Source organism: Salmo salar, chromosome 01 (assembly GCF_965601325.2).
Source record: "Salmo salar chromosome 01, fSalSal1, whole genome shotgun sequence".
Taxonomy (NCBI): domain Eukaryota; kingdom Metazoa; phylum Chordata; class Actinopteri; order Salmoniformes; family Salmonidae; genus Salmo; species Salmo salar.
In genome coordinates this window covers 62,950,878-62,976,772 of record NC_138291.1, presented here as the reverse complement: position 1 = coordinate 62,976,772, position 25,895 = coordinate 62,950,878, and the positions used below count along the sequence as shown (strand labels likewise).

Genomic DNA, 25,895 nt, shown 5'->3' with positions numbered 1-25,895 from the left:
TCACATTTTCCGTCTGTTGCCTGCATCGCAGTCACAGTTGTTTTCGTTACCGATAATAACTTTGGAATTTATGGCCTGAGATAACAGAACATGGGTGTAGGAGAGAGTGAGAGAGAGGGGGAAGCCACGATCTACACCCAGAAAGGGTCATGTCATGACACTGGCCCAACGCTCTAACCACTAGGCTACCTGACGCCCCACTAGGCCACCTGCCGTGGTCTTCCCAATGGTCATTATGTGTTTCACCCAGTTTGCTTTTTGTAGGGGTTCTACTTTCTCTCGGGTAGGACGGTCTATGGTTGATTTGTGGTCTTGTTGAGGTCACAGCTACGCCATTGACAACAACCATTTTCCTCACGCGCCGTTTGGTTTGTGTTGATGTTTTCTGTTAGGGGATAATTCAATCATTTGCTCCAGTTTCTGCCATTGCCCTGAACTCCTGTAGCAGGGATTGAACGTTGTGATTATTATACATTTTCTTTATATGGCAATACAAATATATTCTTGTGATTTTTCTTTGGAGTTTGACTTTTCTTTGAACTTAAACCTTTCTTTGATACAACTCCAGTATTCAATACCACTTGGGAGTCACAGTAAATGTTCTGGTCATTTTGTCCATTCTTGTAAAACCAGTTTGTAACAGCATTATAGTCAAATGTAGTGAATCCTGTCAATATTACAGTACAAGCAGCCTTGGCCTCATCACCTGTCCTGGCTGTGGCTTGGATATGGGTGGACCTCTGATGTATTGAGACAGCACAGGTCTGGGTCTCTCCTCCTTATCCTCCACATATACAGACTTTGGTTTGGACAAGCCTCTTGCTCGCCCCGCTTTCTTTAGGAAAACGTAAGAGAGAGTGAGGGACTTAGTAAGAGGCTAGCATGCTACTATTTCTATTTCCGTGAATACTTGCTACATTGAAACTTGCTCTTATACTCAATTAAACATGCTTTTAGACCAGGAGTAGGCTGAATCTGGATTGAAGAAAGCCACCTACTGTGTTGAAGACTAGCAATGTTCACTGAATTATTCATTTCAGTCTTTGAATGATGAAGAGAAATTATGATACCGAGGAGTAGGATACACTGAAGGCAGCCTTTCCATGAACACTATTACTTCGACTGAAATTTACGCTCTCTTTTTCCAAGCCTCCAGAAATGTACTCTTTTGTTTGACTACGGATCAAACTGCCCAGCAGTTCAGCATGGAGAGGAGAGGGAAAGAGAGAGGGGGAAAAGGAGTATAATTGTGGCTGCTGATCCTCTGCCCCTGTGAAGTGTGTGTCATCAATCGCCTCAAATTGGACGTCTGTGGGTCAAGTTAGCCGCCATTGTGATTCCGGTAAATTCCAGAGAATCACAACCCTCTCCACTCCAGTCCCTCTTGAGGGGGACAAGGTGTCCCACCGTTGGGGTCAGAGGCAAGTTGACCTCCTTTACTGTGATCAGGATTCCCCACCAGGTATTTGGAGAACAAAATGTGATTTTCCTCTCTACACCGCTATGCAAAGAGCTAGAGCAAGAGAGATTTGACAGATTTGGTATAGTTAGATGTCCAATTGAAATGCACCTATTTCATTTGAAATAATTTCTGCAGTGCGTGTACGTGTGTATGCGTGCATGTTGTAAATATAGACCTGTAATTGGATGGGGTCTGAGGCTGTCATCAGTGTGTAAATCTCCCACACTGCACTGGGGCTCATGACAGACTCACACACAGACAACTCACTCCTCTCCCAGACAGATATAAATCACTGTATACACAATCAACACATCCCATGAAGTTAGTCAGGCCATCTGGTCTCCATTACACTCCCCTGACCTACCCTCTCCAGATATATTAGATACACGTAATCAGATATACAGTATACAGTGTATATATATATATATATATATTCAGTTGAAGTCAGAGGTTTACATTCACCTTAGCCAAATACATTTAAACTCAGTTTTTCACAATTCCTGACATTTAATCAGAGTAAAAAGTCCCTGTCTTAGGTCAGTTAGGATCACCACTTTCTTTTAAGAATGTGTCATGTCAGAATAATAGTAGAGAGAATGATTTATTTCAGCTTTTATTTCTTTCATCACATTCCCAGTGGGTCAGAAGTTTACATACACTCAGTTAGTATTTGGTAGCATTGCCTTTAAATTGTTTAACTTGGGTCAAATGTTTCGGGTAGCCTTCCACAAGCTTCCCACAATAAGTTGGGTTAATTTTGGCCCATTCCTCCTGACAAGAGCTGCTGTAACTGAGTCAGGTTTGTAGGCCTACTTGCTCGCACACGCTTTTTCAGTTCTGCACACACATTTTCTATGGGATTGAGGTCAGGGCTTTGTGATGGCCACTCCAATACCAGGACTTTGTTGTCCTTAAGCCATTTTTCCACAACTTTGGAAGAATTCTTGGGGTAATTGTCCATTTGGAAGACCCATTTGCGACCAAGCTTTAACTTCCTGACTGATGTCTTGAGATTTTGCTTCAATATATCCACATAATATTCTTTCCTCATGATGCCATCTATTTTGTGAAGTGCACCAGTCCCTCCTGCAGCAAAGCACCCCCACAACATGATGCTGCCACCCCCGTGCTTCACGGTTGGGATGGTGTTCTTTGGCTTGCAAGACTCCCCCTTTTTCCTCCAAACATAATGACGGTCATTATGGCCAGACAGTTCTATTTTTGTTTCAACAGACCGGAGGACATTTCTCCAAAAAGTATGATCTTTGTCCACATGTGCAGTTGCAAACCGTAATCTGGATTTTTTGATGGTGGTTTTGGAGCAGTGGCTTCTTCCTTGCTGAGCAGCCTTTCAGGTGATGTCAATATAGGACTCATTTTACTGTGGATATAGATACTTTTGTACCTGTTTCCTCCAGCATCTTCACAAGGTCCTTTGCTGTTGTTCTGGGATTGATTTGCACTTTGCACCAAAGTACGTTCATCTCTATGAGACAGAACGTGTCTCCTTCCTGAGCCGTATGACGGCTGCGTGGTCCCATGGTGTTTATACCTGCGTACTGTTGTTTGTACAGATGGACGTGGTACCTTCAGGCGTTTGGAAATTTCTCCCATGGATGAACCAGACTTGTGGAGGTCTACAATTGTTTTTACGAGGTCTTGGCTGATTTCTTTTAATTTTCCCATGATGTCAAGCAAAGACGCACTGAGTTTGAAGGTAGGGCTTGAAATACATCCACAGGTACACCTCCAATTGACTTCAACTGTATATATATAGTCCAGTCTGACTACTGGACTCTGACTCTGGACACATACTGACTGACGGGTACGTACGTATGTATATATATATATATATATATTACTTCATACGGGTATGTTTGCGACCTGATTTTCAAACTTTAAGCCATAGACCACTTACATTTGGGGGTAGATCTGGATATGCATGTGAATGATTGATTGATTAGGTCTACATAAACAACTTCAATGCAAGTGTTTAGGTAATCTCTCAGGTTCTCTCACCTTGCCCGTGGCTGGGCCATCAGACCCTCTGGTGGAGAAACCCCGTGACACCGATCCTCGTGGCCCAGACCGGTCCAGCCTTCTCTGGCCTCTGCTCGCTCTCTGTCCCCCCTCGGACAGCAGCTTTCTCAGCTTCTGGTAATCCGGACGTTCCTTATACCCCATAACTTTGACATGGAGCAAGAACCTGGTCAACTCATCTGAGAGGGATTACCTAAAAAATTAACAATATGTTTCACTGTCCCACTCAGTGTCTCTTATCATAGATTTTTGATAAACACTGGCTATAACTACCAAACACACAGACACACCCCAGGTGATGTGTGTTTCAGTACACATAAACAATCTGATGACTTTCACCCCTTACTGTAACACGTCCTGCTACCTAAAGTGTACACACACAGTGGTGAGTGTGTATCACACCATATAATAGGGTTGATGCATGTCCTGAGCCTTATCTGTGGCGGCCAGCTGGGCCCTGCCTCTGGAGGAGTTGCAGAGAATCAGCTCAGTCAGACAGTTACCACCATATCACATCACACAGAGACATCACTTCATTGAGACGTGACCTCTCTTTACAGGACCAGAGATAACAGACAACAGAACACCCGAGTCTCAAAGAACTCTCTCTGGGATGGATCCTGGAGTTGTAGGAATGGATTTCTAGGATGAGGTTTTGAAAAACTGATCAAGAGTGGGAAACTGTGGTGTGACTGGTGTCTGACTCACCCAGAGGTGTCTGACTACTGGACTCCGACTCTGGACACATACTGACTGACTGGTACGTACAGTGCTTTGCAAAAGTATTCATCTCCCTTGGTGTTTTTCCTATTTTGTTATACACAAAATAGTCCAAATTGGTGAAGTGAAATGAGAAAAAATAAATATTCAAAAATATTCAAAAAGATATCAACTGAAAAGTGGTGCATGCATATGTATTCACCCCCTTTGCTTTGGAGCCCTTAAATAAGATCTGGTGCAACCAATTACCTTCAGAAGTCACATAATTAGTTAAATAAAGTCTACATGTGTGCAATCTAAGTGTCACATGATCTGTCACATGATCCAAGTATATATCCACCTGTTCTGAAAGGCCCCAGAATCTGCAACACCATTAAGCAAGGGGCACCACCAAGCAAGCGGCACCATGAAGACCAAGGAGCTCTCCAAACAGGTCAGGGACAAAGTTGTGGAGAAGTACCGATCAGGGTTGGGTTACAAAAATTATCCAAAACTTTGAACATCCCACGGAGCACCATTAAATCCATTATTAAAAAAATTGAAAGAATATGGCACCACAACAAACCTGCCAAGAGAGGGCCACCAAAACTCACAGACCAGGCAAGGAGGGCAATAATCAAAGAGGAAACAAAGTACCAAAGATAACCCTGAAGGAGCTCCAAAGCTCCACAGCAGAGATTGGAATATGACAGATAGGACCACTTTAAGCCGTACACTCCACAGAGCTGGGCTTTATGGAAGAGTGGCCAGAAAACAATAAGTAAACACGTCTGATGTTCGCCAAAGGGCATGTGGGAGACTCCCCAAACACATGTAAGAAGGTACTCTGGTCAAATGAGACTGAAATGTAGCTTTTTGGCCATCAAGGATAATGCTATGTCTGGTGCAAACCCAACACCTCTCATCACCCCGAGAATACCATCCCCGCAGTGAAGCATGGTGGTGGCAGCATCATGCTGTGGGGATGTTTTTCATCGGCAGGGACTGGGAAACTGGTCAGAATTGAAGGAATGATGGATGGCGCTAAATACAGGGAAATTATTGAGGTAAACCTGTTTCAATCTTCCAGAGATTTGAGACTGGGATGGAGGTTCACCTTCCAGCAGGACAATAACCCTAAGCATACTGTTAAAGCAACACTCAAGTGGTTTATGGAGAAACATTTAAATGTCTTGGAATGGCCCAGACCTCAATCCAATTGAGATTCTGTGGTATGACTTAAAGATTGCTGTACACCAGCGGAACCCATCACACTTGAAGGAGCTAAAGCAGTTTTGCCTTGAAGAATGGGCAAAAATCCCAGTGGCAAGATGTGCCAAGCTTATAGAGACATACCCCCAAGAGACTTGCAGCTGTAATTGCTGCAAAATGTGTCTCTACAAAGTTTTGACCATGGGGGGGTTGAATAGTTATGCACACTCAAGTTTTCAGTTTTTTAGTCTTATTTCTTGTTTGTTCCACAATAAAAAATATTTTGCATATTCAAAGTGGTAGGCATGTTGTGTAAATCAAATAATACAGACCCACAAAAAATGTATATTTTAATTCCAGGTGTAAGGCAACAAAATAGGAAAAATGCCAAGGTGGGTGAATACTTTCGCAAGCCACTGTAGGCCTTCTCACTCACCTGTGGAAGCTCCACCCACAGACAGCTGCTGCACCGAGCCAGGTAGATTACCCATGAGTCTGGAAAGAGAGAGAAAAACAGGCATGAAATACAGAGGGAGAGAGGGGAAACAATGGTTTAATAGGGAGATGGAGGAGAAGGAACCAGAGAGAGGGGAGAGTGTTTGCTTAGTACCTGGTCTTGGCCTCCCAACACAGCCAGTGGAGCAAACAGAAGCCCAACACCTCCAGGTTCCCAGGTCTAGATGGAGTTACTGAGAGGGGGAGAGAGAGAGACAAAAAGAGAGGGGAGAGAGGTAGTAGAAGTTCAGAACCTGGTCTAGGAGGATATAAACAGCTTTGATTGACGGGATGTGTTCAAAGGAAAAAACACAATATGAAAAAGAGAGGGTATGATGATGACAGAGGTTTGTTTATTTTCACAGCTGGTGTTAGTCTTTACATTTTCCTTGATCTATGTCCTGCTCTGAAGACATAGAAAGTGAAATTGGTGTGCTCAGCTCAAATATTTGTAGCAACAAAAAGTATTTGGGTGCGGGGTTCAAAAGCCATATACTTAAAGAAAGACAAAACCTGCACTCACTGGAATATTCTTTACATTTTAATGTATTTTCTTAGACGCAGAGGTCAGAACATACGGACACGTTTCGGCGGAAGCCTTCGGCAGCATGCTCCGCAGACAAACAGGGCTTTGAGGGGAGGAGGGCTGACTTTTTTGGTCAGTTTACTCCCATTCTGGCCCATTCCAGGAAACTGGATCCTTGTGGCCTCTGACATGATCCAGATGCCCGCTGCATTGCCTAAAAATAGACTCACACACTCGATCCCTCTCTCAGGCATTAAAACACATACACCGAGATGTCTGAGCCAAAATCACTACCACATGTTACAGAAGTCGACAGGGTGCTCTGCACTGGGGAGTCATCTAAATTCTGATGGCTAGACTAGACATTAATCTCTGGACTTCATTGTAAACAATGCCTTCCATCTAGTTTGAATGAAGAAGTGGACAAACCCTGCACTGAGCCAGTGTCTTTATGAAAAACTGTGTTGAGTTCATCAATATGTCTGAAATGAGTCCATGTGAGGGGTCGAGCCCGAGGAGTTTTAACAACTCAATACTGTAACGGCCTCGCATCTCTGGAGAAATTACCTATCGACTGGCTTCATCAGAGGGAGAAATCTTGAGCCAGATCCATGGATAGCATTGATCCCAACCAGTGCTACAAGAGTGTCCGCCAGGCAGCAGCACCCAGCAGGCCAGCACTATTGGCTAGCATTGAGACGGACATTGCAGGTGTTGGTTGTTAGTTGGTTGGTGTTGTTGGTTGTAGTTAGATGTTGGTTGTTTGTTGCCACTGCTGCTGCCTCTGTTGCCTTCATTTCTGTGATTAAACCGATTGTTTAAATAATTTATTGAATACATTATCTTAAGAGTGCAAGATGTTAAGTACTTAAGTGCATAGGTCAACATTACAGTATATTTGTTGCTGCCACATCTAATCAAGCCATTGTTGTAAACAATTATATAAAGCCTCATTGATACTGAGAGCCAGTGACACCAGCACTCAAACTCCAACAACCACATAATAGATTAACAATTATAACTATTTTAAGCCTGCCTGTGTGTGTTCTTTGCACATATTGTCCCTGTTCACAATGCCATTCACTTTGCTGTTTGGTAGTGTATTTATGCATCTTTCCCTAACGAGAGAGGGGGCAGGATACACACAGCTCTCTCATACGCACACACAATAGATGCACAGACCATGGTTTTTCAGTTAGGGAAATGTGGCGCCCGGACAATGTGGCCAGGAAGATTTTAATTTACTGGTCATTTCAGAAATTTACCGGACAAAAATTCATTGGGTGCATAAGCGTCCACCCACCATGCTCAGAATGACAGAAATCACATTAAGATTATGGTAATGCATTTTAACAGAACACGCAACTCATGTAATGAAGCAGCCAATAAAACATAAATTTCAAACATTTGCCAAAATGCAATTTGCAAGAAAACACCATTCTACACACCTCACGTGGGAAAACGGCATTCTAAACACTACACGTGGGAAAACACCATTCTAAACACTACACGTGGGAAAACGCCATTCTAAACACTACATGTGGGAAAACGCCATTCTAAACACTACACGTGGGAAAACGCCATTCTAAACACTACACGTGGGAAAACGCCATTCTAAACACTACACGTGGGACAACGCCATTCGAAACACTACACGTGGGAAAACGCCATTCTAAACACTACACGTGGGAAAACACCATTCTAAACACTACACGTGGGAAAACACCATTCTAAACACTACACGTGGGAAAACACCATTCTAAACACTACACGTGGGAAAACGCCATTCTAAATAGCGCACCTGATAGCGGTTCCTTATGTGACAGACATGAAAATCTCTGTCAGAAATTTAGAAAGAGGGTGAATCTAAGGACGCAACAACTAGGATGGGTTGCTAATATGACTAGCATTGTGCCTTTGGTTTCTGGACAACAAAATAAAGTTGATATGAAAACCAACAGAACAGGAAAGAAATAGCATAGCAGTGGGTCAAATAGGGAAGTAAATGAAAATACATTTGCCATAATTATATAATTACTCCTGTCTACACAGAAATAAATAAAATCATTTAAAATACTTCAGCAGAAAGCATAACTTAGCCACTGAGGAATCGAGGATCATTAGCTTCTTTAAAAAAAAAATGGATGCTTTTCAAATCAGAAGCTCATGCCTATTTGGGAAGCCTTCAATTTGGGCAGCGCACATGTGTAACAGTATAGCTTCTGTCCCTCTCCTCGCCCCTATCTGGGCTCGAACCAGGGACCCTCTGCACACATTGACAACAGCCACCCTTGAAGCATTGTTACCCATCGCTCCACAAAAGCCACAGCCCTTGCAGAGCAAGGGGAACAACTACTTCAAGGTCTCAGAGCGAGTGACGTCACCGATTGAAATGCTATTAGCACGCACCCCGCTAACTAGCTAGCCATTTCACATCGGTTACACATGGCAATAGACCTAGTTGATTTCTGATTTGCAGCTGTTGGTGAAAAGCATCTAAAATGTGTGTGAAGATAATGTGTCTTGAGTATCATTTTAAATGTTGAGACAAGAAGGGAAGGAGTGTGGCGAAGATATAGTCAAATCTCTCCAGAATGGCTCAGCTGTCTCCTGCCAATTCTTGCGTATTTAATTGTGTGAATTGTTTGCCCTTTGATTATTATTTTTATGATTCCCCATTACATACTTCACCAGAGTAAATATACCGTTAAATTAATGTAACCAAATGACAGGGATTATGTAAAACATGTATTAATTAGTAATTTACCGTTCTCATTATCGGAGTGGAAACTTTGTGTGCAAAGTTCACAACCTGCTACACTTGTGAGAAACAAGTTTTGATTTATTTCATAACCATCATTTACGATATTTGCCAATGTTTTCATTGTATTTTGTTGGGAGTGCTCCACGTGAGCAATGAGCATGTGTCTGGTTTCTCTGTCCTGATAATGTCGAGGGAGCATTTGAAAAATCTTTCCAACAGTCTCCCCCTCAATAATCACAAATCCTCAGTGTGAAAGAGCATTGGAAGTTTTAGGCCTACTGCTGCATTGGCCTATAGGCTATGAGTTCCATGCGTTCATTTCCTTAGCCACCAATGTATCACGGTGTATCAATGTGTCCATATGGCAGAGGCTGGGGTTCTCGCATTAGTTGCCTTTTAACATTTAGATTGTTATCATTGTTATTCACATTTTTATGATTAACCACATGACAATGATTTTGAGAAATGAAAATGTTATTATTGAAATGAAACTGTTCAGTGAACGGTAAAAATAGTAGGATTGGTAGAAATGGTAGGATAAATGATAAATTGTAAACTTCCTCAAACTTGAAGTCTTTATGAAAAAATTGCCTCCACGTTTCCATGGTCGGATTTTGTCAATAGGCTACTTTGAAGCAAGGTAAGACATGTCTCCTAATATGAAATAAAACATTCAGGTTTCAAACAATTAAGTATGTTTTCAAAATGCATACTGCCTCCAGCTCTGATTATGAAGTGATGGGTGACGAGATGATAGCCTGTTGCCTGCACTTGGATGGTGAATGGGAGGCTCGCTTCAATTACCAGTTGAAAAATACAAATAGTAGGTATTTTTCATTGTGCACCAAAACTGTTGTTAACATTTGATGGCATTTAGAATTCTTGCAACGAATGGGCTTATAAAAGCATGTTTTATTCCAGCAGCAACCAGCTGAGGAGCTGCAGGAGAAGTCCCGCAAAAAAAGGCTCTGTATGCTGTGCGCGTGTGATAGTTGTGTTGGATAAATAAGATACATGATGACTAATGAAAATACACACAGGCCAGTTTAATTCCACTAAATTATGCAAATGACAGTCAAATGCATTTACATCAACTGACATTTCCATCAATGAATAAAAGGCATTATTTTGCAATGGATATTTTTTTCTCCCGGTCATTTTGGTTGGCAAGTTTTATTTAATCGGCTTTTAATACATTTTTGGGGGGCCAAAGGCCGGTAAGAGCCTGCTAACGGAAACCCTGGCATAGACACAATAAATGCACGCATGCATGCGAACGCGCAAACACACACACACAGTTTAGAAGGTGAACCTCAGGGCCCTTCACACACCAGGCTTGTCATAGAGGAGTTAGGTGACAATGTAGTGGGTTGTCATCTCCTACTGTTATTCAGATTTCCTAAAGCATGGTGTCACACTCTTAACCCTCTCCGTTAGAATTTCGGTGTTCCGAAGCATCCCGCTCCAATAGGTGATAATTAGCTCAGAGTTCAGTGGTGCATCACTCTGTGTTCAATCTCCACCCTCGTCATGGCAACCTATCAACATCTACCTGGTGAGGTTGATGAGAGGTGAGAAGGGAGGACAGGATGTTGAGCAAAAATTAGTCTTGCTCCTCGTCAAAATCTGCATGCATCTCAATTGCCATTTGACCCAAAGAAACTCAGAAACTGCCTTACAACATGGAGGTCAAGTACGAGCAGCTATCATATACAATTTATCCGCCTGGATTAACATTGTTTTCGGTTTGTTTATCAACTGTAGTTAAAAATGGGAAACTTTACCAAATGGCCTCTTGATTGACCAATTCCAATAGTGATGTACTGTAGACCTAAAGACAGCGTTAGATATATAAAAATAGTGGTTAGAAGAAGATCAATGCATAAGCACATATTTTCATCTTATACTCTCTACCTACTTTGGTTTGTAGAAGATTCATGACCCCTGGGCCATAGAAGCAAAGGAATAATTCACCTGTACAACAGCTTTTACTGTTTAGGCTAGACTGAAGGGTTGGAATGAGGACCATGTGCAACTGCCTGTATGTGACATGAGAACAAATTGTGCTAGGTGTGAGTAAGTGTACTTCAATGTAAAAGAACAGACCTGTGTTTGAACCAGTCCTGTGATTTAAGCGTCATTCCTATCTAAACTCTTATTACATCAAATAGACAATGAGAACAGCCATAGACGAACAACTGAGAATATGTTGAAGTAAGTTCTGCCTGCAAGATATGGGCTTGTTTGGAACTGTGAAGTTCAATCAGTGTTTTTTTCAGCAGTGGTGACGGTGGCCATGGTTTTAGAGAGACAAAATGTTGCCACATTAAAACTAATTTCCTGCAATTCTACACATTTTGCCATGGGGCCAAGAAAACATTTTCAGTTTAAAGGCAAATTTCCTTAAATTATGCACATTTTGTCATAGCTTATGCCATTTTCTTATGCTATCCAGTATATTTTCTACATAATTTATACAGTATATGGTTTTAGCCATTTAAGTTTACACTGAAAATGTTTTCCCATCCCCAAAATGTTTTCTTCCAAAAAAAGAGAAATACATTTTTTAATTTTGAATTTTCTGAGTATTATTTTATTTTGTGGCTGTGTTCCTCTGCAAAATGTATATAGGGGAAACAATGATTACAATACATGGGCCCAACATGCACCTTTTCATTCAGAGAACATCCAACAGAAAAACACAAGTTCAGCATACCCCCCACCCTCCTCTCTCTCTCTCTCTCTCTCTCTCTCTCTAAAGCATATTAAAAAGGACGTTTGCCTTTATCAATATCGCTGCATGAACATCTTGTCTGTTTTGGTCCATATCGACAACATCGATAGAAACAGTGGCACGGCGATTAGGGAGTCTAGCCACACTCGTTCAGTGTATCGAACCTTAACGCCTTCCTCTGCTCTGAGCAAGCAGAGAGGTTATCAGTGGCCAGTCCCTCTCTAACCAAACATCAAAGCCTTAATTAATGGGGGATGAATACACAATGCAGGTTATGACTTTAGCTAATTAGGGAATTGTTAAATGGAGTCCGCGTCGGGGGAATGTGGGCCAGGGAGAATCAATGTCCAATAAAAAGGACCATGTATGCAATTTTCCAGCTAATGTGTTTCCGATAACTACTGAGGGAGGTTTTAAAGCAAGGGACAAAGGGGGGTTCACTTTACATTATGCATTGATAAACAAGTACTCTGCCAACTGAAAGACACAGTAATGCAGTTAGTAAACAGCAAGATACATCCGTGAAAGATCCTTGGCCATACAGTCAATACAAGAGAACTCTACTGCCCACAAATCCATGTATGTTTACCCAGAAACCTTTCATAACACAATAGCTTTTTTTGGCACCTGAAACTATGAATGTTCATAACAATGAAATTATACTTTACCGACTCCATTTTGAGCATCTATGCTGGTGTACTCTACGGTTCCGTTGTTTCTTTGTTCTCCTTGTGCTCTCCGTCTGGGCTGTACCTGTTAGACAGGCCAGGTACACAGGTACAACAGATAATAAACAGACAGTATGTGTAGATAACTTACAAGTAGAAGCTTAACGCAATGCTCCATATTAAAATAACTTGAAACGGTTGTCTATGTATGTTTTGTACACAGTACAAGAAAAGCCTTCAATACACATGCCTACTGTACTTAGACAGCGCTAGGGCTAACCTTGTCTGGGTCTGTGTGACCAATCATTAGGTTGGCCTTCTTTACGTCTGCATGGACATACTCGTTGTCATGCTGCAGGAGGACAAGGAGTAGGTGAAATCCTTGTGATATGCAGCAATGAATGATGGAGAGGATAGAAGAGTACGAGTCTCACCAGGACACGTCCTAGCTGTAGCACTGTGTGTTTCTTTAGCTTGTCACCATTTCTCTCACACACTTTCTGAAGGTCAGTGCCCAGGCGGTCCATCGCCATGAACCTGTACCTGAACAGGGCAAAGGTCAAGGAGAAGGGGTAAAATAATCTCGAACACACTTCCAACCCCAATGTGAGGGATTATTAACCAAGTACCATCATCATCATCATCATCATCATCATCATCATCATCAGGACCATGGTCAGTAGTACCTGGTTCTGTTGTGTTCTGCTAGTCCTGATCCCCAGTTTACAGGGATCCCCAGGAAGTCCAGCTTCTTGCTCCTCTTCCACATCAGCACTGAAACAACAGCAGGACAGAATTACGAGGGACAAAAATCAAACATGTATTGGGTCTTACATATACATAAAATATTTACAACATATTTAATGTATTTTCACCAGTGCAAAGTGAGCACCTATTTTTTTCTAGAGGAATACCGGACACAAAAAAAAGTTCAAAAACAGAACACTGTACATATTTGCTCTTTGCCTTATTGTTTTATTCATTACTTGTTGCATTCATTATTTACCTTTGTTATTTTGTTTTATGATGCTAGTGCTGAGCAAATACGGCCAAGTGCCCAAAATACAATCCTAGGGGGCTTGAGCCTTTGATCTTAAAAGTTATACAACAAATTGGGAAGTGATGTGAATTTAATTCCTGTGGATTCAGGTTGACTCTGTCCGAACTGTTTGCAAAACACATATGACCAGACAGAGGAAATATGGAAAGGTATGTCTAAGCCAGACACACAAGCATGCACTTCTAATCATAGCCAAAAACCCACACTGACATACAGAGAGAGAAACAGACAGACAGGCAGGCACACACACACACAGTGAACATGAGGCCTGTCTTAGAGTGGTGGCTGGCCTGACTGGCTCTCCACCAGACTGGCAGGTGGTCAGGGGCCCAGTGGAGGAGCAGGCATCATTATGTGTGATTGGGTCCCTCTCTATGAATTAGAACTCAAACAAGCAGGGACGGGGCTAACTGCCACTGAGGTGCATGTTTGCTTTGGCTTATTAATTACACCAGGCAGCAGTCTTCATGTCTATGGCCTCTTCATCAGCCAAGTACACTCTTGCTGCACTGGGCCTGGCTGCTCATATAAGAGGTAGCCTTAAACAGGTTTTGTTGTAACCAATCAGTATGTAGTCTATGTGGGATAAAGGCTATGAATTCTTGACCATATGTCTACTGCATCATTATGTTGAATGATTGAAGTTGTTGATACTCACTGTTCTCAGGTTTAGTTTCCCTCAGATAGAACTTGAGCTCAGAAAACAGAGGCCTATTCACATGGTAATCCTGCAGACACAATGAAATAAGAGGGTCAAATAAGAGGAAATATGGAAATAGCCTAGGCAGGCAATATTTCAAAAATAGAGATGCTGAAAGCTGTTGTATGTGTTGTTTTAAAAGCATATAAAGCCAGCAGTTCCTCATTGTCACTTTCCATATCCAAGAAAACCCAGTGAGGAGAGCAAGCAAGAGAGAAATACAAAGTGAGAGAGCAACAGAGCCTAACATTAAATGATTGTGGTTAAGTCAAACTGTCATCACCTCTCGATTATCTCTGATCAAATGACAATGCCTACACATAGGTGTTAATGCCTTGACTCACACAACACCATCAGCCATTCCTGTATTCAACACTTTAATCACAAAATTAGAGTCCTCCCCAACAGGTGTGTCCACTTCCTGTGAAGCTGAAGGGAGAGAGGGAAGAAGGGAGAGAGAGAAAATGTAAGAGATGGAGAAAAGGAGGGAGAGAGATAGGGTGTAAGAGAGAAAGTGGAGAGCAAAATAGAGGGGAGAGAGAGACGAAGAAAAACAGAGGGACACAGTGATAAATAAACCGTGATAAACATGACAGTAATTTCGAAGCAATCAGATGTACCCCAGTTTTGTGGTCTGTTGGTGATGTGTTTACACCCAAAACACAAATCTGTGATTGCTGGTCATGCATTTTGCTCCATAAATTGGGGTCACCACTCTTGTCACTCAAAGAGGGAGGTGTGTGTGTGTGTGTGTGTGTGTGTGTGTGTGTGTGTGTGTGTGTGTGTGTGTGTGTGTGTGTGTGTGTGTGTGTGCGTGCGTGTATGTGTGTGTGTCTGTGTTGGGGAGGGAGGGGGGGGGGGGGTTGAGAATCAGTGATAACTTGATGGATTGACATACTAGTCTGGTTACCTACCTAGGTAGAACAATCCAAAGCCTCCTTGACCAATTATTCTGCCCAGTCTCCATCGCTTCTTCTCTGTGTAAAACTGCTTGGTAGGGGTGCAGGCAATACTCACTTCCTGGGAGGGTCCATGGAGATAGCTAGCAAAAGCAATCTATTTTGCAGTTAACATTACAGAGAGTCAAGTTAGTTGGCCACTAATAGTGGCAATAGTATGGTTACAGAGTATTGACATGTGGTCAATGGATGCAGCTATAGCTTCCTAACTAGCCTGCAAAGTTTGAGCTGAGATGAGAGGCCATAGACCTGAAACAAAACTGGAAGCCAGCAAAATATGGAAATTGGCCAGTTTATTAGCCGAGCTACTACAAGCTAACACACCATCTCGACTAGTTGAGGCAGAAAGCAAGCTTTTTTTCTCGACCATATATTTAGCTAGGTTTAGAGCTACCGGTACTAGATATGATCAATAAACAAATGTTGTGTCCAAAGTTAGCAAGCTAGCTAGGTTGCTCTCCCCCAAGAAAAATCTATTCCATCTGGTTCTTCGACAGCTGCTATCAAAACTGTTCGATTTCCTTAAACTTTGTTCCTCCCGCTGTGTGATAGGCAAAAAAATCAACCAATGAAATCTAGGAAGCAATGGCTCTGGATATTCACCCACCAATGACTGCAACAGCAAGATCCATATCACAGGTTTATATTACTTTCAGTCATCCTCAAACATCTGGCCTGGGGTGCTTTCAGTGGATTCAACCATATGGGTGCAACATTACAGAACGTTCTGGCAAAACTGTGTAGAACAGAAACGCTCTGTCATTTAGATTAGGCCAGGGAATTGTATCAATTTGAGTGATTTGTAAGAAAGAGACCTCCCAGTCAACACGGGCCTATTACGTTTGAGACTTCGGGGACTAGGTATTGACTTGGACTCAGGGGGACTTCATGAGGGCCGAGCTCTTCCCAAGTCCGGAGAATCATATTACTTTGGGTTCCAGCTAATGGTACTCGGGCCCAGTCCACTTCAGCATATCTGGCCTGAAACTTTTTTCAGAAGTAGGGTTACATGAGGTTTTTATTCGGTATGGGGGGGACCATCCTCTTCAGTGTATTTCATAAAAACAAAATAGTTAAACACTTATAATTTGAAATAACTATACGTTATAATTTTTAGATAAAACTAACCTAAACACATTCAAATAATTTATTAAAATACAATGTTTTGCAATGAAGGTCTACAGAAGCCTCAACAGCACTCTGTAGGCAGTGGAGATTTTAGCATGCACAGTGAAATCGGGAAGTATTCAGACGCCTTGACTTTTTCAAAATGTTGTTACTTTACAGCCTTATTCTAAAATTGACTAAATCGTTTTTTTCCCTCATCTACACACAATACCCCGTAATGACAAAGAAAAGCAGGTTTTTAGACATTTTTGCAAATGTAATATATATATATATATATATATATATATATATATATATATATATATATATATATATATATATATATATATACAGTGAGGGAAAAAAGTATTTGATCCACTGCTGATTTTGTACGTTTGCCCTTTGACAAAGAAATGATCAGTCTATAATTTTAATGTTAGGTTTATTTGAACAGTGAGAGACAGAATAACAACAAAAAAATCCTGAAAAACACATGTCAAAAATGTTATAAATTGATTTGCACTATTACATTTCTCTAAAACAGGCTATAGGCTACATCTGCACCACCAAGTCAAAACAGTAGGCTAAGGATTCAGAGCTATCTATGTAATAGAACACAGAGAGTTTTCTTTAACCTCTCTTGGGTAAGGGGCAGTATTTTCACGTCCGTATGAAAAGCATGCCCAAAGTAAAATGCCTGTTACTCAGGCCCAGCAGCTAGGATATGCATATAATGGTAGATTTGGATAGAAAACACGCTAAAGTTTCTAAAACTGTTAAAATACTGTCTGTGAGTATAACAGAAGTGATATGGCAGGCGAAACCCCGAGGACAAACCATCCAAAAAATAAATAATTCAGCCTACCACTATTTTCAATGGCTGTCACTTTTATTATAAGGCGAAGTCCTCCCAGATTGTAGTTCCTAGGGCTTCCACTAGTTGTCAACAGTCTTTAGAAAGAGTTTCATGCTGGTTTTTGGAAAAAAATTGCCAGAAATTGTAGTTTTTATAGGTGGCTCCCATTTTGGCTGTAGTGTTTCCAAGCGCGTGAATGAGAGCGCGTTCTTTGGTATTTTTCTCCGGGAAAGACAATAACAATTCTCCGTCTTAAATTGTATCGTTTATTTACGTATTAGGGTACCTAAGGTTTGATTATAAACGTTGTTTTACTTGTTTGGAAAAGTTTATTAGTAATGTTTGGGATTCATTTTGTATGCATTTTGATGGAGGGAAACTGGGTGGATTATTGACTGAAGCACACCAACTAAACTGAGTTTTTATGAATATAAAGTAGGACATTATCGAACAAAAGGACAATTTGTGATGTAACTGGGACCTTTTGGAGTGCCAACAGAAGAAGATCAAAGGTAATGCATTTTTTATATCACTATTTCTGACTTTTGTGTCGCACCTGCCTGGTTGAAATATGTTTTTCATGGTTTTGTATGCGGGGCGCTGTCCTCAGATAATCGCATGGTGTCCTTTTGCCGTAAAGCCTTTTTGAAATCTGAAACAGCGGCTGGATTAACAAGAAGTTAAGCTTTATTTTGATGTATTACACTTGTGATTTTATGAAAGTTAAATATTGATAATTCTGTAGTTTGAATTTTGCACTCTGCAATTTCACTGGATGTTTGCCAGGTGGGACGCTACCGCCCATAAGAAGTTAATGGAAGCTTCTCTAATGTCAAACATGTAAAGTGTGGTGTACCGCAGGGCTGCTCTCTACTATTTTCTATTTTTAGCAATGACCTGCCACTGGCATTAAACAAACTATGTGTGTCCATGTATGCTGATGAATCAACCATATATGCATCAGCAACCACAGCTAATGAAGTCACTGAAACCCTTAACAAAGAGTTGCAGTCTGTTTTGGAATGGGTGGCCAGTAATAAACTGGTCCTGAACATCTCTAAAACTAAGAGCATTATATTTGGTACAAATCATTCCTTAACTTCTAGACCTCAGCTGAATCTGGTAATGAATGGTGTGGCTGTTGAACAAGTTGAGGAGACTAAATAACTTGGTGTTACCTTAGATTGTAAACTGTCATGGTCAAAACATATAGATTCAATGGTTGTAAAGATGGGGAGAGGTCTGGCCGTAATAAAGGGATGCTCTGCTTTTTTGACACCACATTCCTTAAAGCAAGTTCTGCAGGCTCTACATTTGTCTAATCGTGATTATTGTCTAGTCGTGTGGTCCAGTGCTGCAAGGAAAGACCTAGTTAAGATGCAGCTGGCCCAGAACAGAGCGGCACGTTTTGCTCATAATTGTAATCAGAGGGCTGATATAAATACTATGCATGCCAGTCTCTCTTGGCTAAGAGTTGAGGAGAGACAGACTGCATCACTTCTTTTTATAAGAAACATTAACATGTTGACAATCCCAAATTGTTTAAATAGTCAATTTACACACACACTTATCCCAGCAGACATGCCACCAGGGGTCTTTTTACAGTCCCCAAATCCAGAACAAATTCAAGAAAGCGTACAGTATTATATCCTGTTGGGGGTAGGGGGCAGTATTGACACGGCCGGATAAAAAACGTACCCGATTTAATCTGGTTACTACTCCTGCCCAGTAACTAGAATATGCATATAATTATTGGCTTTGGATAGAAAACACCCTAAAGTTTCTAAAACTGTTTGAATGGTGTCTGTGAGTATAACAGAACTCATATGGCAGGCAAAAACCTGAGAGGATTCTGAACAGGAAGTGGCCTGTCTGACAAGTTGTTGTTCATCTTGGCTCTTTTTATTGAAGACTGAGGATCTTTGCTGTAACGTGACACTTCCTACGGCTCCCATAGGCTCTCAGAGCCCGGGAAAAAGCTGAATGATATCGAGGCAGCCCCAGGCTGAAACACATTATCGCTTTTGGCAAGTGGCCGATCAGAGGACAATGGGCTTAGGCGCGTGCCCGAGTCGACCCCATGCTTTATTTTCTTTCGTCTGTTTACCAAAATGCAGATTCCTGGTCGGAATATTATCACTTTTTTACGAGAAAAATTGCATAAAAATTGATTTTAAACAGCGGTTGACATGCTTCAAAGTACGGTAATGGAATATTTAGAAATGTTTTGTCACGAAATGCGCCATGCTCGTCACCCTTATTTACCCTTTCGGATAGTGTCTTGAACGCACAAACAAAACGTCGCTATTTGGATATAACAATGGATTATTTGGGACCAAATCAACATTTGTTATTGAAGTAGAAGTCCTGGGAGTGCATTCTGACAAAGAACACCAAAGGTAATAACATTTTTCTTATAGTAAATCTGACTTTGGTGAGAGCTAAACTTGCTGGGTGTCTAAATAGCTAGCCCTGTGATGCCGGGCTATCTACTGAGAATATTGCAAAATGTGCTTTCACCGAAAATCTATTTTAAAATCGGACATATCGAGTGCATAGAGGAGTACTGTATCTATAATTCTTAAAATAATTGTTATGTTTTTTTGTGAACGTTTATCGTGAGTAATTTAGTAAATTCACCGGCAGTGTTCGGTGGGAATGCTAGTCACATGCTAATGTAAAAAGCTGGTTTTTGATATAAATATGAACTTGATTGAAAAAAACATGCATGTATTGTATAACATAATGTCCTAGGGTTGTCATCTGATGAAGATCATCAAAGGTTAGTGCCTGCATTTAGCTGTCTTCTGGGTTTATGTGACATTATATGCTAGCTTGAAAAATGGGTGTCTGATTATTTCTGGCTGGGTACTCTGCTGACATAATCTAATGTTTTGCTTTCATTGTAAAGCCTTTTTGAAATCGGACAGTGTGGTTAGATTAACGAGAGTCTTGTCTTTAAAATGGTGTAAAATAGTCATATGTTTGAGAAATTGAAGTAATAGCATTTCTAAGGTATTTGAATAACGCGCCACGGGATTCCACTGGCTGTTACGTAGGTGGGACGAAATCGTCCCACTGGCCCTAGAGAAGATATAGAGCCCTTATTGCATGGAACTTCCTTCCATCTCATATTGCTCAAATAAACAGCAAACCTGGTTTCAAAAAACAGATTAAGCAACACCTTGCAGTACAATGCCTCTCCCCTATTTGATCTACATAGTTTGTGTGTATGCATTGATATGTAGGCTACGTGTGCCTTTAAAAAAATGTAGTTCTTCCCTTGAGCTGTTCTTGTCTATTGATGTTCTGTATTATGTAATTCTGTATTATGTTTCATGTTTTGTGTGGACCCCAGGAAGAGTAGCTGCTGCTTTTGCAACAACTAATGGGGATCCTAATAAAATACCAAATACCAAGTTATGAGGGAGAAAGGGACCAAATTATTAAGGTGAGCAAATTCTTCTTGTGGGCAAAAGTTGTCATCAAACTTTGTCATCGAAGTCTGGCCTTCTCTGGATTTGTGGTGCTTTCAAGACAACTGGAAACTCTAGAAAGAGGCCCAAGTTCCTGACTTGGAATTCCAAGTTGGATGACGGATCAAAACATATTTTCCCGGTTGGAGTTCCCAGTTGTCTTGAAATCACCTAAGTCTGAGATTTCCCAGTTCCAAGTTCCAGTTGTTTTAAATACGGCAGAAGCCAAGCTGCATTGACACCATGGCCAACGGATTCAACCTTTTCTGGCCCATGGTGTGTTACGAGTGAATGTTTATCCTTTTAAGCTTGGAAAAGAGACCCTTAAACTCAGACTTCGACCACACACCATGTCCAGTGAATAGCAGACTAGAGAACATTATCTACCCCTACGCTCCGTATTTTCCACTGGCTGCCCCACCACCACAGAAAGCACTGAGCTATGCTGAAACACCTGCATTTTTGGAGCAAAACAATTTTGTATGCATTCTCTGCATACATTGACTTATAAAACCTAGGAGGCTCATGGTTATCACCCCCTTCCATAGACTTGCACAGTAATTACGACAACTTCCAGAGGACATCCTCCAACCTATCAGAACTCTTACAGCATGAACTGACATGTTGTCCACCCAATCAAAGGATCAGAGAATGAATCTAGTAATGAAAGCATAAGCTACAGCTTGCTAGCACTGTAGTGCATACAATGTGGGGAGTATTTGACTCAAAGAGAAAGAAATACAATAGTTGGACAGTTTTGAACAAATTGATTCAAAAATGGAGGTAGCAAGTGAGAGAGAGAGATAGAGGGGCGGAGAGAGAGAGAGAGCTAAGTAAAAAATATATACTTTCACTTACTTAGGTAGCAAATGTAGCTAGCTAGTTTAGCTTACTCAAACACCCGGCTCAAACAGAGAACTATGTTAGCTAGCTGGCTATGACAATCCAACACTGGAACTCTTCCAAGAAAAGATAAGCTTTTGGTTATACAAATGTATTGTCACCGGGGCCCGCCTGTGTAACTGCTAAACTGCTTATTGACTGTACTGCATGATTATAGCGGTTTAAATCAAATCAAATGTTATTTGTCACATGCGCCGAATACAACAGGTATAAACCTTACCATGAAATGCTTACTTTCAAGACAACCAACAAAGCAGTTTTAAGAAAATAGAGTTAAGAAAATATTTACAAAATAAACTTAGGTAAAAAATACAATAAAGTAACAATAATGAGGCTATATACAGGAAGTATCGGTACAGGTTAGTAGAGGAGTCAATGTGCAGGGGTACAGGTTAGTAGAGGTAATTTGTACATGTATGCAGGGGTGAAGTGACTATGCAAAGATAATAAACAGCGAGTAGCAGCAGTGTAAAAACAAAGGGGGTGGTCAATGCAAATAGTCTTGGTGGCCATTTTGATTAATTGTTCAGCAGTCTTATGGCTTGGGGGTAGAAGCTGTCAAGGTGCCTTTTGGACCTAGACTTGGCACTCCAGTACCACTTGCCGTGTGGTAGCAGAGAGAATAGTCTATGACTTGGGTGACTGGAGTATTTGACAATTGTTTGGGTCTTCCTCTGACACCGCCTGGTATATAGGTCCTGGATGGCAGGAAGCTTGGCTCCAGTGATGTACTGGGCCGTACGCCCTACCCTCTGTAGTGCCTTTACTTAACGCGTTAGTTCTATTAGCTATGTTGACTATGACATTACTTTAGCTAATATGGAGACGATGTAGGGTATGTGTAGCGGTTATGATATGAAGGATTGGCCTGGAATTTTTTTTGCCTGGTCACAGACAGCTGATGTGTTCACTGAAGTTCACAAGCGAAGGGAAAAGGTGAGAGGAGAGTGTGTAGATGCGAGAAGGAATACAATGAGCTGTTTGTATGTGGCTATGAAAGTGAACTGTTTGCGTGTAATGAGGGGTGTATTCATCCTGACGATTCAGTTGAAAAACGTTTCTTAAAAGGAAGCAAACAGAACGAAACGGGGATAAACGTACCTGAATTTGTCCAATAGAAACTCTAGTTTGCAACTGTTGGACTAATGATTACACCCTAAATCAGCTAGATGCAGGCAAGATTGTGCACGGTGGTATTTAATGTGTCATTTTCTCTAAACCTGTGCACCTACATTGTTAACTTTCATTCATAGGCTAGGTTGTAGCAACCTCATGATGGGTATATGTAAAATTAGAGTATCATGTAGTAGCCTAAACCTATTGATGTAACATGGAACTCAGCGAATGGAATTGGAATGACAGTAATCAAATATGCTGTAATAGAAATAAGGCCATGCTCACAAAAAATGTATAATTGTCCATCTGAAACGGCACTGACCGCCACTGTCATGGCACTGACCGCCAATAGGCTATAGCCTATTTTTCTATGGTAGGCCTATCTATAAATGCCTATACATCCTGACAAAATACACCATATGAGTGGCCTAATGGAACTTTCTGGAGCTTGTAAACTGTTGAGAATAAATCCATAACTAATCTAAATGATTTTATAATCAGGGCGTTATTTCGGCATGAAACCCCAAAGAACGTTTGAGCGGTAATTCAAATGAACCTACATCACTGCAGTTTACAGCCTAGACAATGTTTGTGTAGTAAAAATAATAAATTCCTCATTGCACTGTGTTGTTGTAGCCTAGAAGGTAGAATAATTGTATTTTATAAATACGTACGCCTAATGATATCAATAGTGGAGCGTGCTTGGCGACCGCAGAGCTACCTAGGCTGAAGGAGTGACGCAGGCTACCATGAATGTTGAATAATAGCAATAGCCTATTAAGCTATTACAAATGTAGTCTATAGCGTCTTAAAACACCAAAATAAATAATGATCATGACAGTCAATGGAAAGAAAATCACACGACACGTCATGATTGTGGGTTCGACTCCCAGCACACGAACGGAAAATGAATGCATGCATACTGTCGCTTTGGATAAAAGTGTGTGCTTAATGTCACATTTAATATTATTGCACACCTCATTTGTGAGACGTCGAACATTTTCCTTCATGGAAAGTTTGACAGTAGCTATGGGCTGCCTGCACATTCTGAGAAGACGGAAGAAAATAAAACAGCTATTTAAACCAGGTACGTTATGAATTGTATCACCAACTGTAACTTTGTCATAGTGTTTCTTTGTCATAACACAAGGTTGCATGCTAAATGTTTGCTGAATATTTGAGATCTCAGATCACCAAGTCAACAATAGGCTACTATTTCCTGTCTGTTTTACAAATCTGTGCTTGTAATTTTCAACATAGCAAATAGCAGCATACATGCATCGTCAATTGCCAACATCAATGCTTGCTGAAGTACTGTTAACCTTAATAGGGAGCTATCATTACCTCTAAAGGAACCAAAAACACAGCAGCGGTTGCCTCTGCTGCTCGAGAAGTCTGCATTGAAGCTCGAGCCGGCCGGCCTCGGCGCCTGACTTTGCAACGGGTCGTTATGACAGTCAATCAGTTGGTTAACAGTCGAGCCCAGCCGGATAAGATACCAAAAAGTTCAAAATAGGTAATTTTATTTACAGTAGTGTATTTCATTGCAGTCGCTAATTAGTTTGTGACATTGTAGCTAGCTTCATTTCTGGACTGATCATGGTTGTTGCTAAAGTTTCTCCAGTAACATCAGCTAACATCAATGTTAGCTAGCTATCTTAGCTAATTGTTAGAGACTGGGTAGTTAGCTAAGTCAATACGTTTAGGGTCTTGCCTATGTGATATTAGGTAGCTAATTGAGCTAGCAAGTTTTTGTTTGTTAAACATTGGTAGTCTATATAAGACAGGCAAGACAGCACACGGTTAACATAGCTAGCTAGCTAACAGTCACACTTAGCTACGCTATCTAGCTAACGTTAGGTAGCAAGCCTTGTCCAGTGAGTCAGAAATGACTCGCCTGACCACAAGCGCTCCAAGATTCAATAATGATTATGATAATGGTTTGTTTCATGTGTACAATGGCAACTAAAAGCTGAATTTCAGTAACACATACAATATTTATTTATATATGGTGCTTCTGTGTAACGTTAGCTACCTGAATTATTTGGATCTAGCTACTGTTAGTGGCCGACCATAAAACAATTCATAGTTTTGCGAAACTATTCATGGTTGACCCTATACAGTCAGTTGGTCAATCAGCTGCTGTCTTCTTTCATGGAAAAGCAAATCTATTAAAATATTTAATAAACTATAAGTATAATGTAATACAACATTCTCTAGATTGAATAATTAGTGTTTCCAGCTGATCCCATTCCTCACTTGAACCCCATGTAAAGTGATGTGCTCGATAATACATGTCTTCATGCCAGTGGACGGTCTCTCCACCCTCAGCCTCTCCGACGGACTGTCTCCACCTTCCACCACCATGCGCCAAATACTCGACTGTTCACAGCCAGAAACGTATGTGTGACACAACAGTTAACATTCATAATAATGTATTATTTGTTTAACAACTACAATCCATCCATTTTGGTTTACAATACATTTGAACTTCCCACTGATAATAACTATATGTATGAAGTAAAACAACATTGTATAGGTTGAATGATGAGTGTTTCCAGCTGACCCCATTCCTCACTTGAACCTCATGTAAAGGGATGTGCTCTACAATACATGTCTTCTTGTTTGTCTCCCTACCAGCAGACTCTGTCTCTCCACCCTTAAACTGTCTCCACCTTCCACCATCGTGTGCCAAATGCTCAAAATGTCAATCTGAAGGCTGGCAACCTGATCCGGAGATGGTGTGGTTGGACAGTAAATGAGTCAATCTCAAATATTTTAACTGTTCAATGTGTGTAGACTTTCACTAGGCACTGTATACCCATTGATTATTGAAGAAAATAAGTTATAAATGCTTGTTGAGCATAGTTGAACTGTTCTTCCCCATCAGAACCAAACATAGGCCTGTTTAACTGAAAACAAACATTTTATAGCCTCAAAACATGATTAAAACTGTAAATGGCCAGTCCTTGCATCCATAGCACCTACATGTGTATGGTCAGTGCTATCTGGAATCCTTGGTACTTCCTACCCTAAACCATAACCCTTAGCTTAACCTTACACATATCCAAATCCCTTACCTAGCCTTAAACATTTTAAATGTCAACTTCAATGGAGT

The 25,895-nt window shown here is 41.0% G+C and overlaps 1 pseudogene; it reads right to left on the bottom strand.

Annotated features, from left to right (window-relative positions):
- On the bottom strand, positions 1-25,462 carry LOC106605623 (serine/threonine-protein kinase VRK1-like; annotated as a pseudogene).
- Between the last annotated feature and the right edge of the window lie 433 nt (positions 25,463-25,895).